Source organism: Cricetulus griseus, chromosome X (assembly GCF_003668045.3).
Source record: "Cricetulus griseus strain 17A/GY chromosome X, alternate assembly CriGri-PICRH-1.0, whole genome shotgun sequence".
Taxonomy (NCBI): Eukaryota; Metazoa; Chordata; class Mammalia; order Rodentia; family Cricetidae; genus Cricetulus; species Cricetulus griseus.
The window spans coordinates 1,370,146-1,376,528 of NC_048604.1; positions in this window are offsets into that span (position 1 = coordinate 1,370,146).

The following is a 6,383-nucleotide window of genomic DNA, read 5'->3' on the forward strand; positions in this document are numbered from 1 at the left end:
GCTGAATTTATACCAGACAATACAGAACTGACATTATTATTTAATCAGGAACAGGAATCATCCATATATATCATATGTCACACATCCAATCCCATGGGAGTCACGCCCTTTAGCACAAGGTGATGATCAAATTGATCAACTGTTGATAGGAAATGTGCTAAAGGCCTCAGAATTTCATTAAAAACACCATGTCAATAACAAAGATTTGAAAAAAGACTTTTCCATCACTTGGCAACAAGTCAAGAAAATTATAAGGAAATGTTCTGCTTGTTCTTTATACAACCAAACTCCACTACAGCAGGAAGTAACCCAAAGGGTATTCAAATGAATAAAAATCTGGCAGATGGATGTGTTCCATTTTATAGAATTTGGAAAATTAAAATATGTACACCAAAACATTGATACCTATTCAGGTTTTCAATGGGCAACTGAATTTGAGTTTGGAAAAGGCTGATTTGGTAATTGCTGGAAGTTATGGCCATCATGGGTATACCTACAAAAATGAAGACAGATAATGCTCCAGTATATATCTCTAAGAAAATTAAACAGTTTTTTTCTCGTTATAATATAAAGCATATTACAGGTATATCCTACCGGGCAAACAGTTACAGAAAAGACCAAATCCAACTCTAAAGGATATGCTAAATAAACAGAAAGGGATGATAAAGACCCCCCCCCCAGAAACAGATCACATAGTGCTTTATTAACTTTGAATTTTCTGAATGCTTATGAGAAAAGGAACAACAGATGCAGAAAGACATTGGCTAACAGAAAAAATAATGGAATTAAATCAGCCGGTATACTTCAAAAATGTGTTGACATCTGAAAGGAAACCGGGACATGTGTTACATTGGGGAAGAAGTTTTGCTTTTGTTTCCACAGGTGAAGAAAATCTATGGATACCATCAAAATTGATAAAGATTTGATCTGAACAAGGCACTTCTTAATTAGAAGAGACGATAGTTCATCAAGCAGCATGGCCATTTAATCTAAACTAAGCTATAAAATTAATAAATGCTTTTCATTTGATCAGATATAACTTGCCAAAGGAGAACCTCCTCAAAAATTTAGGGTTGGGGAAGGGCTTTATTTTTGTCTTTTCATGAGAATAAAGGTATCCGGCTAAAGAATCTGGGGATCACTGGATAAATGAGACATCTGAAAAAAAAAAACGGACAAATCATCCAGAAAAAATTGCCCCAAGAAAAATAATAAATTGGCCTACTGGTTTATCACATTTCCAATAGAATAAAATTTTATAAATCTTCCCAAATGTTTGTTTCTGTTTTTTTCTACAGACATATAATGTAAATGATCTTTTTGTAGTCCCAGTCCAATTAAAGATTAAAGCTGGCTTTGGAGTTGGAGTGTGGCTCTCTCCTTCTCAAAACCCAAGTTTGCTTGTTAAAGTAAAATAAAAAATCTGTCTCATGTCAGAAGAGCCACCTGATATGGAACAGAAGAAAAACAAAAATTAAGGGACTATTTGATGGGGGCTGTCCTTCTGTATATGTTTCTCTTACTGGTTGATGAATAAAACACTGGCCAATGAGGCAGGAAAATAGGTGGGAACAGAAGATGAGGAGAATTCTGGGAAAGCTAGGCAAAAGGAGCCCACCAAAAAGAGTCGCAATGTAGAGCACAAAGGAGTAGCAGGTCCAGACCCTTCTCGGGTAAGATAAGACCATGTGGAAACACATAGATTTATAGAAATAGGTTAATAATTAAGACAGAGCTAGCCAATAAGAAGCCCAGTCAACAGTTTTATCACTAATATAGTGTCCTGTGTTTCTTTGGGGCTGAGAAGGGCGGTGGAACCTGATGGTACACGATGACTTCAGCAACACTATTTTATTGCCATTAATCTCATAATCCGTTGGTTCTATTTTGAGTCTTTAAAGCTTTACCTGAGATATAAATATTATCTAAAAATTAGATTTATATATATATATATATATATATTAAAGTTTTTGTCATGATATTAATAGTTGTATAGAGTACTAACCAATTTTAGAAAAAAAAAAGGCTTCATGTACCTTCCTGTACATGATTTCAGGTTTGAGTCTCTAGCAGTTTTCTACAGTGAACCATGACCATGCCTAACTGCAACCTTTGAAATCTCCCAAAGGAGGATGGAGCCCCACAATGACAATCCCACCAGAACTATGATAACACCATTAAGCTGAACAACTCCAACTAAAAATTGGATTTGGACTAAAAGCTGCTCAGAACAATTTTGAGGTTACCTGCTGAGATGATCCAGCCTCACAGACACTGCTCAGAACAATTTCAAGGTGGCCAGGTGAGGTGATCCAGCATCACACACTACTTTAGCCAGGACTTGAGACTAGCCCTGCACTTTCCCATCACACAGGGACTGAACAACAAATGATACAGCTTGACAGTTAACCCAATTTTTCTTTTCAGTATCCCCTAAAGATGCCGTTGCCCCCAGACAGCAAGAAGTAAATTTAAGAACATGATGCCCATATTCCCAAAAGGTGGGGTGGCTGGTTTTTGGTCATTCAATAGATTATGGATATCTGTCATTGTTTAAGGGAATTGGTTACAAGTTGTTACTGGTAATGGTTAGGAAAAAAAGCAAAACAAAGGAGATTAGATTCAGGGCTCTTGTTTTGAAAAAAATGGGAGGATACATATATAAGACAGAAAGGTAGATTATTGAATCTACTTCTAAAAAGCAACAACTAATTTTATATTGGATTGGACTTTTGTATATTGTGTACAAATACTGTATATTGATACAAATTTGAAATTAATTGGTTAAAACACACTGTACATACATTTCTAATATTGTTCAAGATATTGTACCTATATAGCTCATTTAACAATGTAATGAAAATTTCTAGTCTTTGAAAGTTATTATTATCAACTATATAGGATAATAAGATAATGTAGATTAGCAATTAGTCAGCTATTACAACCAAACTTGTAGTCATATTAGACAATGTCTTCAAGGTCAAACAGAGATATATTTTAGATAGACAGGTCATCTTGAAACATTTCAGAAATCTACAGAATATGGCATTTAAAATGTTTTAATAACAGAATTTTTAATGACAATAAGACATGTCTGCTCCTGGGAACACCAATCTACTTCAGAGAAGATGATGGGCATCAAAGAAACTCCACATGGAGTTTGCTTTCTTTGTATCAAAGGGCAAGGAAGTTCCCTTGCCTTGACTGATGACCGTATGCTGTCCAAATTGGACATACAGGACACAAAATAGAGTGATTGCAAAACCTTACCAAGACAAGGTGGGACAGTTCTTCAGAAAATCCTACTTCACAGAAATGTTTGTCAGATATGCTAGACCTATTGGCTGAAGATGGATGCCCCAATGTTGCAGAGGAACCTTGGGTGACTGTTCAGGCAGCCACATATTTTTTTCATTTCTCACATTTTTGTGGAAGTCACTTGCTCTCACTTCCTGCTTAGTATTATTTCCTTCTCGGGTCTCTGAGGGAATTGAAGACTAGTTAGTGTAGTTATAGTTTTCCTTGTTTACCATACTCAGAAAAGAAATACACTAAAGATATGTAAAGTGTAAAAGATTGAGACATTTAAAGATAATTTGATAACGCAAATTAGAATAGAAAGTAAATTATGTACAAGACTTTGGACTCGCCAAGATAGGATAATGAAGTATTTTCTCTGAATTTGTCAAATGCAAATGGACTAGACATTGTTGATGCACTTATTGCCTGAATATATTGTATAGTTATTGTACTTATTGTATATAGTTTTTCTTATATTAGTTATAACTATTTTTAGACAAAAAGGGGGATATGTGGTGATATCTTGTTTGTACAAATATGTAACACAAGTTCTAATAGGCCTTAATAATACATGCTGAGAGATCAGAGAGAAAGCAAACCAAAGTCACCTTTAACTCTTTAGCTTCCCAGCAGAAGAGACCGAGTTCCTGTTTCCTCCTGTCTATATTCCTCTCTCAACCCAGCCATCTCACTTCCTATCTGTCTGCACAGACCTCCAGACGTCTATGGTTAGCTGCTGGCTAGCTCTACCCTCTGATCTTCAATCAAGCTTCATTTGTACAAACAAGATATCACCACAGATACCATTAGATATTTCACTATAGGTTATCATGTTCCTCAGAATAAAGGCAGTTGTGCCTCTTCCTTTCTACTCTGAATGACTAATGATTTATTTTCTTCTATCTGAGGTAAGTTTTCCTCTTGTTTGTATCCCTTGGAAAGCATGTGAGCCTTCTGTATGTTACTTTGAGTGTGTGCTGCATGGAACAGAGCAACTCTGTGTATAGAAATAGGTTTTCCTCACTATTGAGGCATGACTCTTCTAATCCTGCCGCTGCCTCTCAAAAAAAGAGGCAACTACTAGTCCCTGTCTTGCTTTCAGTGCTGTGCGGTTATCACAGGGGCAGATACTTTTCTCAGGCCTCATCACCTCCCTCACACACTTGTGCTCCCATGTCCTGTGGAACTTTCAACTGGAATCCATTAGGTGCCTCTCGGGTTCTGTCCTTCTGCTTGCCTTTTCTTCAGTGTTCTGCCCTGAAATTAAAAGCCGTTCCAAGTTCCTACTCAGGGTCTCATCTGCTAAAGTTGGTGTCATTTATTTATCTGATGGGCTCTGTTATTAAAGCATTCTCTCCAATCTCTTTTCTTTTGGTTTTTCGAGACAGGGTTTCTCTGTGGCTTTGGAGGCTGTCCTGGAACGCACTCTGTAGACCAGGCTGGTCTCGAACTCACAGAGATCCACCTGCCTCCTGAGTGCTGGGATTAAAGACATGCACCACCACTGCCCGGCTTTCATCTCTTTTTCTTAATCTTTATTTTGGAAACAGGAGCTGGAGAAATGAATGTAAGTCCCTATTACTGAAGACATCATGTTTCAGACACAAGATTTAATTTTTTTTAAAAAAAAATTATGTGTGTGTCCTGAGTTTGTGCATGTGAGTGCAAGTGCCCCTGGGTGCCAGAAGAGGGTATCAGATCCCCTGGAGCTGCAGCTAAGAGTTCTCTGCTATTGGGCGTTGGTGGTGCATGCCTTTAATCCCAGCACTTGGGGGGCAGAGGTAGGTGGATCTCTGTGAGTTCGAGGCCAGCCTGGTCTCCAGAGCGAGTGCCAGGATAGGCTCCAAAGCTACACAGAGAAACCCTGTCTTGAAAAACAAAAAAAAAAAAGTTCTCTGCTATGGATGCAGGGAACTAAACTCTAGTTGTCTGGGAAAACAGCAGTATGTGCCCTTACCAACTGAGCCATCTCTTCTGCCTCCCAAACAAGGCACTTATAGTATTTTAAATTAATTGAGAATGTCATATAATGTATTGTAGTTGTTCACCCCCACTCCTCTCTTAACTCCTCCCAGATCCACTACTGCTTCCTTAACCCCCTCCCCAAATCTGTGTCCTCATCTGTTGTTTTGTTTTTCAAGACAGGGTTTTTCGAAATAGCCCTGGCAGTCCTGGAACTCGCTCTGGAGACCAGGCTGACCTCAAACTCAGAGAGCTACCTGCCTCTGCCTCCCAAATGCTGGGACTAAAGGCATGAGCCACCACCAACTGGCCCATGTCCTCTTTTTCAAAATAAATCAAGTCCAATTTGTGCGGCCCATGTACTCCTGGGTGTGGGGCCATCCACTGGGACATGGTTGACCTGTAAAGGGCCATATCCTTAAAAAAACTAATTTTTCCTTCTCCAAGAAACCATCCACTGTTAAAAGCTCCCCAGTTATAGATGGGACCTCATTAACCTCTCCTCCTCAACACTAGACTGTTGATTACCTTGATCTTGTACAGGTCTTATGAGGCAGCCACAGCTGCAAAACAAGGCATTCTTTAACTTCTAGACAAAAAAGAGAATCACACAAGCCAGGTGTGGTGTTCCTCTTGTTGTTTGAGATAATTCATGTGGCCCACACTGGCCTGGAGTTTAGTATGTAGCTGAAGCTGCCCATGAATTCCTGCTGACACCTCTGAAGTACTAGGAGTAAGCTACCCTGTTTTATTTTTCACATGTGTATTATATGCATGATGCAGTGTCTATGGATGAACCTGTTGTATATGTGTGGAGGCCTGAGGTTGATGTTGAGAATCTTTTTTCTATCACTCTCGAGCACCTTATTCAATAAGGCAGGGTTTTTTTTTTTTTTTTCGGTTGAACCCAGAGCTTGTCTATGTGACTAGCATGGTTATCCAGCTTGTCCCAGGATACCCTTGCCTCTGCTTTCTGAGCGCTGTTAATTACTGTCCAGACTCCAATCCTCAAGTTTGTGTGACAAAGCTTTTAACCACTGAGCTATCTCCTCAAACTCAAGTTATCCTTTTTTAAAAAATTGTACAATTATCTTCACCACATATACATCATCTAAAAAGTG